We start from the raw sequence: 12575 nt of genomic DNA, 5'->3' as shown, positions 1-12575 counted from the left end.
ATTCATGAGTCATGATGGCTGAAAACATCTCAATCGAGCAAAGCTTCGGCAATTTCGGTGGGTTGACATGCTTTGGTACAAAAACATCTAATGGGATGGCAGGATGCCAAATTAGGCCAAAATAGCGTCACCTAACCAGTTAACCTAAAAGTGTCTAAAAACCATAACAGCGTGCCGGCTCCCGATTTTGAAGCGATCTGGTGAGAAATCGGTCAACTGAGGAATAATAGAGTCTCCGACAAGGACTGACTCACGGTAGAACTTTACAAAATTATCAACCACTAGCAACGGCACTCCATTGGATAATTTGGGAGGAAGGGGGATATTTTCGTGGATTTGAAGGCAGCATACGATACAATCGAGCACGAGCGCATTATGGCAAATAATGCACGAGAACGGATTTCCAGACAGACTGACGTGACTGATCAAAGCTATCCTGGAGCGAGTGATTAGCTACGTGGGTGTTTCGGAGGCACTTTGGAGTCCCTTCGTATTGCGCAGATCTTGATATCATTACTAGAAACATTGGGACGGCGGAGGCAATCTACGCCAAACTAAAAAGGACTCCAGAAGGTTAGTGTCCCAAGCAACAATGTGAGTTTTATTGTACTCTTATGACGGTTTTTAAGGCCAATTTTGGTCTTAAATGCCATCATAAGAGTGTAATAAAACCCAAATTGTTACTAGGGGTTACAAATCAATGCGTCGAAAAACAAATATATGGTAGGAAGAGGCTCCAGAGAAAACAACGTTTACCTCCCACGGACAGTGACTATTAACGGCGATGAACTGGAAGTGGTTGATGAGTTCGTATATTTGGGATCACTGCTCACTGCCGACAATAACACGAGTAAGGAGACTCAACGATGCATTTAAGCTGGGAACTGGACCTACTTTTCCCTCCGCAAGACGTTTTGATCAAGGAGCATGTGCCGCCGCACAAAGATGGACAATGTATAAAACGCCAATCAGACCTGTAGTCCTCTACGGACTTGAGACAGTAACCTTGCATACGGAAAACATGCGCGCTTACCCTATTTGAACGAAAGGTTTGGTGGACTACTTTTTGTGGAATACAACCGAAAAGCAGTGAGTAGCGTAGACGTATAAACCACGACATTCCCATTGTACACCTGGCGAAAGTCTAGAGACTACGGTGGACCGGCCATGTCGCAAGAATGCCGGATAACCGTACAGTTAAATCTGTTTTCTTCTAGAACCCCATCGGCGCCAGCAATAGAGGGACTCAACGTGCTAGAAGGCTCGATTAGGTTAAAGTCGACTAGCGTGTATCGAGACGCTCAACGAATTGGCGATAAGTAGCTCAAGCCCAAGGACAGTGGCGAAACGTTCTCGATACAACAAGAACCACCCCGGCTCTATGCTGCTAGAACTAAGAAGTAAGGAAATTGAAGAAGTAGAGGACGTTGCAGTGCACTGAGAGGGTCAAAAAAGATTAAAAATGGTGATTTTGACGTGATTAACGACGAGTGTGGAAAACTTTTAAAAAAGTTCGAGAACAGTGAAGCACGCACTTTTGGACGAAGATGACACTCAAGCGCAATAACAACAACCTTCGGATCAGTTGAAGGTGACTCAAGAAATCATCTCCATGCGTTGAAAGTCCATGACAAAGAGCTAGAAAGCAGGAAAACTAGTTCTACATGAGCCGAACGGAGGACAGCAGCAACACAATGTGATATTGTTGCACGATCATGCTCCGTCACACACTCTCAAAACCGATCGAGGAAATCATTAGGTCATTTGGTTGCAAAGCTCTTTCACATGCGGTTTACTCACCAGATTTGGCTCCTTTCGACTAGGGTAACGACACCAGTTTTCGCCACCCTAGGAGTTCAAAGTGTTTTATTGATATTTGGAATGCCATAATTAGCATAACATATTCAATAATTTAAACATAGTTATGTACTGAACCAATATAATATTACTCTAACCCCTTAAAGATGATATAACTCAAATTGGCATTATTTTTAGTTGGTGTAGTCATATTGAAATAATTTAAACATGATCCACTTTTCGTCATTGGCGAATTTCAGTGAACCGTTCCAAAGCACAACGCGAGAACCAGTGATGGGGTTGTTTCTCAACGGATATCCATTCTGTTTTCACTATTCAACTGAAAATTAATACTATTTTTCGGAAAAAATATAAATATAAATGAATTTTCAAACTAGAACAAGATACAAACGATGCTTCGGGGGGTGGCGAAAATTGGAGCACAGAAATGGCGACAACTGGGTCTAGGAGGTCGAAAACTGGTGCCCCAACATGCATCATAAATTATACATTTCCAACAACTTTTTCAAATATTTGGACTTAAGTTTTATGCTGAAAACGTAGCAAAAATGTTTTTGTTTAATGTAGACTAAACAATTCTCATTGATATTGAACTATATGGCAAAGCATCTCGTTTTTCTTGTTTGCTGTCTGAAAAAGTGGTGAATTCTAGTGTCGTTACCCTACTACCTATTTACGTCGATAGGACAGGCACTTCAGCATCTTTAGCTCGAGCAGCACGTTCCTCACAATCATGTAGAAGATTTGTGCGGATGTGCACTTGCTGAGCAGCGCTTTAATTCTTACGAAAATGTGGGAAAATGGTTTGATCAATAAATGGTTTGCTTCTAAGAGGAGCAGTTCTTTTGGCGTAATATCTATATTTTTCCGATTGATAAACGGCTGGATAATACGTACCGTCGGTGCCTTGCGCCCGTGTAGGCATAAAATAAACACCATAGTAGTTCTCAGCCTCTTACAAAGTAGCTCCTATCCCTACCTCCTCATGATACCAGCCAGGACTCGAGCAACCTTAGTGAAAATCTGGTAACCAACCCCGGTGGAAACTAAAGACGCGTGCGTGGGAAGGGAAAATCAACCGAATCGGGTCAGTATGGGACACTGAACAGTTCTGTCACAATGGTCCTCCGGCGTCACAGGGGGTGGGTAGAAGTCTTACAAGCGACGCGTAAAAAATACCAGTACAAATAATGTAAACATGGACTAGAACAATCGGCATAGACCAAGGCTATGAAAAAGGACTAACGATTGGAAGCTTGGAACATGGAGGTGCCTCTCGATTTTCTGGGAAGTACAAAGCCTTGAGGCAGCACTGCCGGATGAGTGAGAGTTGAACGAAGCTCCTCTCGAGGACTGCTGGGATTGCGTTAAAGCTATCATCAGCGTTGCGAAAGATACTATTTGGGGCCATTGAAAGAAGTCGACTTTAAGGCTGGTTCTACGAGGGATGCCAGAAGATGTTAGACGAGAAGAATGAAGCGTGGGTGTCGATGCTGCAGTAGGGGACCCGTCTAAACGTGGAATAGTATAAACAGAAACGAAGAAGTTTTTCCACGATAAAACGCGCCGTCTGGAAGAAATGGAGTGCGAGGACATGGAACAGCTGTATCGCTTCCAGGAAACGTGCAAATTGTACAAGAAATTGAACGTATCCCGCAAATGCTTGGTACCGCGAACCGAAACATATCGAAATAAAGACGAAAGGATGTTGTCGAGTGAACGTGAAGTGATCAAAAGGTGGAAACAGCACTACCATGAGCATCTGAATGGCGAGGAGACGGAATACCAAGACAGCAAGGGGAATGACTACAGGGTGTTCAATAAGTTCAAATACAACTTTTTCTCGTTGTGTAAGTGCGTGTCATGTGCAGTCTGTGTAATGGTATTGGTGTCAGCCATTGGTTATATATCAGTATTGGTGTCAGTATTGGTTATATATAGGCCAACCGACGCGCAAGGTGTCGACTTGATGTCAATTGTTATTTGTTTGCCGCGCGCGATGAAGGAGTACCGTAATGTCGTAGTAAAGTTGTTTGCGAGAGGTGAGCGACCCGGCGACATATTTCGGCGGTTGAAATTCCACGGGGTGAAGCGGAATTTCGTCTATAACACTATCTGTCGGTACCGGGAGACGGGCTTGGCTAAGGACCGTGCAGCGACCGCATTCGGCGAGGACGCCAGCAGCCATCAAGGTGGTGAGGGAGCGGGTTTATCGAAAAATGAACCGCTCGATCCGGAAGATCGCTATTGACCTGGATGTGTCGATCGGGACTGCCCACACCATCTTGGCGAAGGACCTGGGATGCAAGCCGTACAAGAAACGCAATGTTCGCGGGGTAACGGAGGCTACAATGAAGAAGCGGCTGGACCGAGCAAAACTGATACTTTCGCGGTACGCTGGTCAGGAGTTCGTGTTTTCTGATGAGAAACTCTTCATCTTGCAACAGCCGCACAATGCCCAAAATGATCGGCTGTGGGCGTCGACGTTGGCCAGCATCTTCCCGTTCCACATAAACATCCCGCGGTTCCAGAGCGCCGCATCGATGATGGTTTGGGGGGCCGTATCCAAGCGCGGGAAGCTTCCACAGGTGTTTATCGAGAAACACGTGAAAATCAACGCCGCTTACTATTAGACCGAGGTTCTGGAGAAGATTGTTGCCCCGGAACTTCGTGACCTCTACAGGAAAGATCATTACGTCTTTTAACAGGACGGCGCACCGGCTCACACGGCGAATATCGTCCAAGCGTGGTGTCGGAAGAATTTGACTGATTTTCTCGATAAGAATTTGTGGCCTCCCAGCTCCCCGGATCTTAATCTCCTGGACTTTTATGTATGGTCGTACATGCTGGCCAAGCAGAGCGAACATAAAATGAGCGCTATGGACCACGGAGGAGAAAGAGTGGAAACAAGTTGTCGTTGTGACTCCTACCTTTTGTTCAATGCTGGAAGGTGCATGGTTCGAACCAAGCTATAATCAGAGATTATAACCGGATTTGAACCCACAACACCCGCCAGGGCGTGTGGCTCGCTGGTACCCGTGTACCTTTGACCCATATAAGCGCTGTACAAAAGGAGACTGCGCAACCCCCCTCATTAATGTAGCGACGTATCTGGTTAGGGTTATTTTTAGACACAAACTGGGTCTCTTCCTCCTTCTACTGTAGAAACCACCGACCGAGAAGTTGCAATCTAACTTGTTTTTACTTTCAGGACGACGACACTATGCAGGCCCTTACGACTTACAAGGTACTAGGGATGGGAACTATCATTAAAAATCGTTACTGATAACTATCAGTAATTTCAGTACGTTACTGATAACTATCAGTAAATATCAGTAATTTTACCCATCAGGGCATTGAAGCAAAAAATAGGAAATTGTAATATTACAACTGCGTTCTTCATTATAAGTTTACTTTGTAATTTACCAAGCGAGCTTTATGGAGGCTCGCGCAACTATGGACCAGATTTTTACCACTCAGCAGATATGTTGGGAGCACGTCGTGCTTGCGCATCACACGATACAGTCGATCTAGACCAGCAATGGCACATATTGGATAAACACGGTTTCCCAGATAAACTAACGCTACTGATCAGAGCTATTGGATAGAGTGATGTGTTTCGTGCGCATCTCGGAGACACACCCTTCGAGACGCGGCGAGGGTTGAGACAAGGTGACAAGATGACTGATATCATAGCTAGGAACCTTGCGACGGTGGAGGCAACCTAGGTTGGCCAGATTGAAAGCAGTAGTCTAGGAAGATAAGATTAAAAATAAATACGTCAAAGGTCATATACATGAAAGGAGGAGGCTTCAAGGAAACAAACGCATGTGTCTCACGGATAGTAACCCTTGACGGTGACGAACTAGAAGTGGTAGATGAATTCGTGATTTTGGATTGCCAGTGACCGCAGACAACATTAGTAAGGAAATCCAGCGGCGCGTTCAAACGGGAAATCGAGCCTATAAACAAAATAACGCTACGATCAAACGCATACGCTATCCTACGGAACTGATAATGCACAAATCTTTTATTAGGTCAGTAGTTCTTTATGGACTTGAAGTCGTAAGGTTACTCACAAAGGATATACGTGCCCTTGCCGTGTCGAAAGGTACGAAAGGTACTGCGAATATTTGGCGGAGTACTGAAAGCGAAGAGTGACGGAGACGTATGAATCACGAGCTACAGGCGTTGGATGGAGAGAATCCCATCGTACATTTAGCGAAAGTCAGTAGGCTACGGTGGACCAGACACGTCGTAAAGATGCCGGACGACAGTGCGACGGAAACAGTTGTCGTCAACAACCTCACCGGCACCAGGAACAGGGGGCTCAACGTGCCAGATGGCACGATCACCTCGAAAGTGGTTTATGACTTTTGAGACGACTGGGAAATTGGCGACGAGTAGCCAAAGCTCGAGTTAAAAGGAGATGGCTGCTTGAACCAGCACGAGCTTTACACTACTGACGTTGACTACACAATATGTGTCATCCGCGTTTATCGTACACAACTACCGACCAATAAGTTTAATCTTACTAATTTTTCTAACGGGACAACGTAATTATATCAGTAAATATCAATAGCAGCTAAACCTTACTGATACTTAGTGATATTATTGCTTACTGATAACTATCAGTAGTTAATGATAGTTTTCCCATCCCTACAAGGTACTGCTCGTGGCGCTGTTCGTCCCTCAGCGTGTTAGCCGCGTTTCTCAGCGCGGGTTTTCGAAGAAAGGCTTCGTTCCTTTGAAATTGACCAAACTCGTGTTTGTAGTCTTTGACCTTGAAATGCGGTCAGGCATTAATATTCGCCTCGATTCTGCAGTCCGATTGGGCTCGTTCCGATCAGAAACGTTCCGATCGACGTGTGTTATAGCATACGATGTATTCCGATCGAAACGCAATTTCTGATCGGATCCGGCTCCGATCTAGGAGTATATTAGAACTTATGGATGATTCAGCAAGACCTGATGCAGCTCTTCGGTGAACCCTGTACTCAGAAAGTCGCTAAAACTGGAAGAATACAATGGGCCGGACATGTTGTGAGATTGCCGGTTCGACTATCACCTTTTTTCCCAGGCTTCTAAAATCATATTATTCATATGAGCATAGCCGTTTTTCGTTAACTCTTTAGTTTTGAAAGCACTTATTTTTACACAATGAAAAGGTTACACTCCTCTCTAGCAAATATCATTATATGTTTACGGATAGTAATACTATATTTTTTCTCATCCATTGCAATAATAAAATAATATGTAAGACAGTTTATTGCACTATCAATAAATATTTGTCATCACACTAAAGAAAACTTTTAATACTCTATCGATACAGCATATCATGGCAACCCACATAGCTGTGTAGGTTTGATTTGATTTTTTTACTATAGCTTAGATCAAATCATCGCTTGCGAGCTGATTTCTATCGCGGTCCACTTGTTATTCTGTTGCCCACTCCACGGTTTGAAAGGCTAGTATGAGGTGTCTTTTTTGATTACTTTTTCTAAGCTGGAGCCCAAAATATGGTTGAGTTTCAATGTGGAAATAAAATGAAAATTTTCATAGGGTTTTGCAATCAAACTGTTCTGTAGTGAGTAGGTAGCACTTGACCACATGAAAACACCTGAATTGCGAGTTTTTTTTTTGATCACTCACTCTCACACTTTCTGGTTCTTCTGGTTCGACGATCGGATGGGAGTCAATGTTGTTATCATAAATTCATACCTTTCCCTTGCTTGCATGCATGCGATCAAAACAGAAAGAGTACGAGAGCGCACGTGTTTGCGACTCTCCGTCCGAGCGCGCGCGGGCGCGATTCGCTGCTTTGAGATCATCGCTCGCGCGAACCCGAGAGAAAGAGAGAATACGTGGCAAACCAGCAGAAGGCGCGCGCGGCGTTTGGCGCAGCTTCGCTGAGCTCCTCCAAGCGCGAAATCGGTCTGTTTTCGCAGGGAAGCAGCGATCTTCCATCGCCGGCACGATCAGTGACTTTCATTCGGTCGCACGGTAAACTTGTGCTTCGCTTTTATTCGTGTGTTCGACTTCGGAAACAACCTTCTAAAAATTGAGAAAAAAAATCGTCAAATTTTGGTTGTTTGTGACTGGGCAAGGTGTTTACGTTGACGGTGAGGATAGTCACTGCGTTGCGTTGGCTGCATTCGAGCGGAACACCAGACAGAACTGGAATTCGGAGTGCGTGTGGCTTGCTGTACCGGTATCCGCGTTTGGGTCTGGAAGCTAGATGTAAAGTGGTTCTCCCGGGTGTGGAAATTTTTTGTTGTTGCTGCTTCTTTCGCTTTCCCGACTGACGTTTGCCAAAGTAGTCGGTCGCACTGCAGAGGCGCTGCAGTAGAGGCGCAAAATACAACGCTCGCGCGCGGTTGCTGGCGTGTTTGATGTGCTCTGGATAGTGCGATCGATAGCGTGTGCTGTGCTGCTGCTGTTGGTTTCCAGACTGGGTAGCAAAATTGCATGCGAACTGTTGCAGAACATGGAAGCTACGTGCTAATTTCGGTTTGCAGTCTGGGACGGAAAGAAGAGCACTGTGGCAACGAAAAACAATAATGATTAAATGGTGCGATGTAGAAAGTAGTACTCAATGGTGGTGAATGGGAGAAAAAACTTATTTCATATTCTGCTAAGTGAATTCAAGAAGGTTTACAAATCAGTATCGTGATTATGTAGTACCGGAGGGTACAATTGGTTGCGTGTGCGAAATAAGCTTTTACGAATAACCAATGCATGTCCACTTTCTTGCTGGTGATTTGTGCTTCATACTTACGATCTACGCTTATGATCAGCTACCGGAACGTATCACGTTGGAACTAACTTATGCACCTGATTCTGCTCGCCGTAAATAGTGCACCGATACGTGACCCTGTGACAGTGTGCACGGTTTCTTTTTTCCTGTGCATACGATCACTACCGATCAGCTGTTAAACATGTGTTTACAAAAGGAAACAAGACTGGGTTAACAAACAAAAAGTTTGGTTTCATTGGTTTGGTGAAAGACTGTGTTTTTATTCATGTTTTACGATAGCGTTTTTTCCTATTCTGTTCCGGACGTGTTGTTAGCGAACATTGCTAATTGGACTCTTTTCGTTTGGTTAGCAAGTTGTTGCTATCGTTACTGAATTATGCGACTTAATACAATTTATCATAAAGTAATGCTTCTACGTAATATGTGTTAGCAATCATCTCTCGAGTTATATTTTTAAATAAATATCACTTTTGGAAAGTTTAAAATATATCGAGTCAAGCCCATTGCACTGTTAGTGTTAATGTCATACTGATAAATTAGTTTCCTTCATTTTCTGTTATAAACTTTCATTCCTAATCATTTCAAAAGCCACCAAATTCAATACAAAACTAACCAAACGAACGATTTCAACGACCAAACATGATGCGAACAGCTTACTTTAGTCGTTTTTTGTCAAAATTTACTAACTGTCCTAGGGAAACCTTAGAAAAACTTACAAAACCAAACTTCATCCCACTTCGCCTGCATTCCATTGCTACCTCACAGCTTCATGTTGTTGGTATGAAATCAACAAACTATTATTTACCATCAAATCGCACCGTGAACAGTGCGACGTGCCAATAGTACATCATAAAAAGTTGCTATTTATGGTCAATTCTATCGGCTGTTAACATTTGTCGTCGATTTCTCTCCCGCTTGCCCTGTGATGCCCGTCTGTCTGTCGGTCGGTAACGTTGATGTTTCTTGCGGCTTTTGCCGCTTGCTTGCGCTAAGCTGTAATTACGGATGTCTTCCAAATGTCAGAATACCCCTGAGCGCAGTATGCAATTGAGCGGCGCGCGCAAAAAAGGTGAAAATCTAGTGATTGCTGCCTGTATGCATGTAGGTACATCCTATATGTCCATGCTCGCGGTTGAGGATGGTGCTTCTCCCTATCAGGTGTCCCCTCCGGAGGGAAAACAGTCTCCAGCGTCAGTAAAGTTGGCAATTATAATGCTTTAATGATACATTCTGCGGCGCTTAACCAGCCTTCAGCGAGCGTTTCATCTTACCTAAGTGTTTTGTTTTCACCTTCAGCAGCGAAGATCCCGGTGAGAGATAGAAGCTGTAACATATACGGTTTACAAAAAATAAAACATCATTTGACATCATTTTTTCTCGCGAGTGTTTGAACGGGTGTGATCTGATAGGTGCCAGCGTACGTCCGATCATATATTTTTTCCTCCGCCTTTTCTGACTGATGGCAATCGGTAAAGCCACTCGAAAAGGTTGACGAGAAAGATAGAGCAAGAGAGAAGGCGAAAAAAGTGTGATTAGAAGAAGATTTAACGGATCAGTGATAAATTGCCGAGTGGAATAAAACGGCAACATAATAGCAGCGCTAAACCCTAAGTGGAACTGGCCGCGTGTGATAGAGAGAGTGCCGACCGAGCCGATTACCGGTTGGTGAGAAAGGCTTGGCTGATGCCATCAAGCTATTTCCAGCTTGCGAAACAAGGTCAATAGAGGAGAATTCTTTTCGTGTTTTTCCTCTGTTATTGTTAATCAGTGGAGTGGTGAATTTTGATTAGTGTGAAGTGGAAGAAGAAGAAGCAAATAAGGGGGGAATCGGCTAATTAATCGTTCTAGTTTGAGAAATCGTGCCTGGTGGAAATTGTACACGGATAATTGATTCATTACCACAACGAGAGAGTCGTCGCAGTGATTCGATACTTCTTGCTTTGCTTGCTTCGGCACCCGGTGTAATTACAGCCAAGTGTACAGCGAGTGAATACGCGGAACTGGAACCAGTGGTGCGGAGAAAAAAACTTCAATACCTGACTGCTGCTGCAGCACGAGGCTAGCGAGAACTTTCTGTCTCATCGGTGGAATCCATTACCATTGTTTACCGGTAAGTAGCAGGCGCGAGAATTGTTTTTGAATTGTTGATTAATTTGTTACGATTCAATCATTGAGCTTTGGATCTGCAAATGCTGGAAATAATTGTTCGGAGAAAAATAACTACAGCTACTGTATCAAAACATACAAGACCGTTTTAGAAGGCCTATCGCGGTTTTGATCAGCTCGGGGTTCGAAGAGTTGAGATATAGCTTTTTGGCACATTTTGCATGTCATGGAATAACCAGCATAATACAGCGTGCGTCATCGCGAACTGAACTCCATTTTATAACTGTTCGAACAGCTTTGAAAGAAAGTAAACAGAGAAACATAAAACAGGCTGCACGAAATGATGGCGACGATATTGACCGATTGCACGGTAATTCGCAAATCGATTTTAATTTGTCATTTTTGATTTAGCTGAATCTATGCATAGGCGGTCTTTTTATAAACAGATGTCGTTTTATTTTTCAAATAGGCCTAACCAAAATGGTACGAATGAATAAAATATTTTAGGTTGGAAAAAGGTTTGTTTGATCGAAATGAAGTCTACAGCAAAGTTGTACATCATAAAATTGTACTTCTAGAATAAATATGTGCACTATAAACATTTTTTTCACGATGGACTACGTCTTACTGCAGAGTGTCATGCCATAATTTAGATTCTAGTTACCATCACGACAGTAAAAAAGATTTTAAACGTTAATAGGTCTGCCAATTATGAATGGATTTGCATGGTTTAGATACAGATCGACTCATAACAGATGTATCAATTATGTTTCTTTTTCAACCATTAATTAGTGAAAATTAACGAAAGATTTCAAGGTCAAATATCCTTATATATATTCTTCGTAATCGCCTTACTTCACCGGCAGAGACGACTAGAGGTGTGCGCCGCCGCCGCCGACACTTTAGCACGCGCCGCCGCCGCCGATGAACCGGCGCGCCGCCTAGGTCCTTTTTCCCACGCCGCCGAAGCCATTTACCCACGCCGACGATATAGTCCAATATTGACAAAAATGCGGGTCAACATGTTGACAGCACATAGTGAACCCGTTTTGTGAATTCATTCTTATAATGTACCTTTAATTTAGATTCAATTAAACTGCCACCATGCGTCCAACTGAGTGCGAATCGAAAAACCTAACGTAAACGAACTTTAGCATGACGTTTTCTGTCAAACTTCTGTCTTGCTTCCCGGTGCTCATTTCTTTTTAAGGAGACATAAGCGACCAAATTTTTTAAAAAAGTCAAACTTTTTATTTCAGATTTTAATTCTGCAGTCTTTTTTGCTTATTTTGATACTAATTTTGTAATGATCCGACCACGGGAAGTGACTGAAAAACGATCGAACACATAAGCATTCCACTGCGGCGTGGAACAACCTCGCTGGAATAAAACGCCGCTCCTGTAAAAACACGATTTTCAAGCTTTATGTACCTTTCTCTCAGAAACTACACACCGTATTGAAAAAATTTTTTTGGTTTTATTAGTAGAAGCTTTGCAAAGACTTTTATAACTTTTGAGCTTTGTAAACTAATCGCAGCTTGAGAAAAAGGAAAAAGAATATTTTTTGAAACTGTAATTCTTTTACAATTGACGAAGGGACGGTAGAAGAAAGTAATGAAATTTTTAGAGTGAGGAGAAAGAGCGGAATGGTGAGAGGTTGTAAACTCCAAAATTAGGTGCCAAAATTAGGTGCCGGTCTTACCCCCATACTGATTTCCAGTGTTGCAAGACCGCACTCGTGTGGTCTAATTTTCTCACACGCGCGTTTTAGTTCTAACGAACACGCCGGCATGAGTATCTCCTACGGACTCTCGCTCTTATTTTTTCATGCACTGCGACAAGTTTTTGCGAGTGTGTATTTCTCTCGCTCGTCATTGCAACCCAAGCAGCTGAG

The 12575-nt window shown here is 43.3% G+C and overlaps 1 protein-coding gene across 10 annotated transcripts in view; it reads left to right on the top strand.

Moving 5' to 3' along the window:
- The first annotated feature begins 7810 nt into the window (after window positions 1–7810).
- The window catches only part of LOC128737176 (uncharacterized), a 696232-nt gene continuing 691467 nt past the window's right edge, over window positions 7811–12575 (top strand). The window contains exons 1-2 of one of the 10 annotated variants that reach the window (XM_053831758.1): window positions 7811–7940; window positions 9875–10685. The gene's annotated coding sequence lies outside the window, so the exon portion shown is untranslated. Of the gene's footprint in view, window positions 8077–8114; window positions 8390–9871; window positions 10686–12575 lie in introns of those variants that run through there. The other 9 variants (XM_053831752.1, XM_053831762.1, XM_053831757.1 and 6 more) reach the window with 9 other exon arrangements.

The sequence above is a fragment of the Sabethes cyaneus genome, chromosome 2 (assembly GCF_943734655.1).
Source record: "Sabethes cyaneus chromosome 2, idSabCyanKW18_F2, whole genome shotgun sequence".
NCBI lineage: Eukaryota > Metazoa > Arthropoda > Insecta > Diptera > Culicidae > Sabethes > Sabethes cyaneus.
This window is presented reverse-complemented; position numbering and strand designations above follow the sequence as displayed.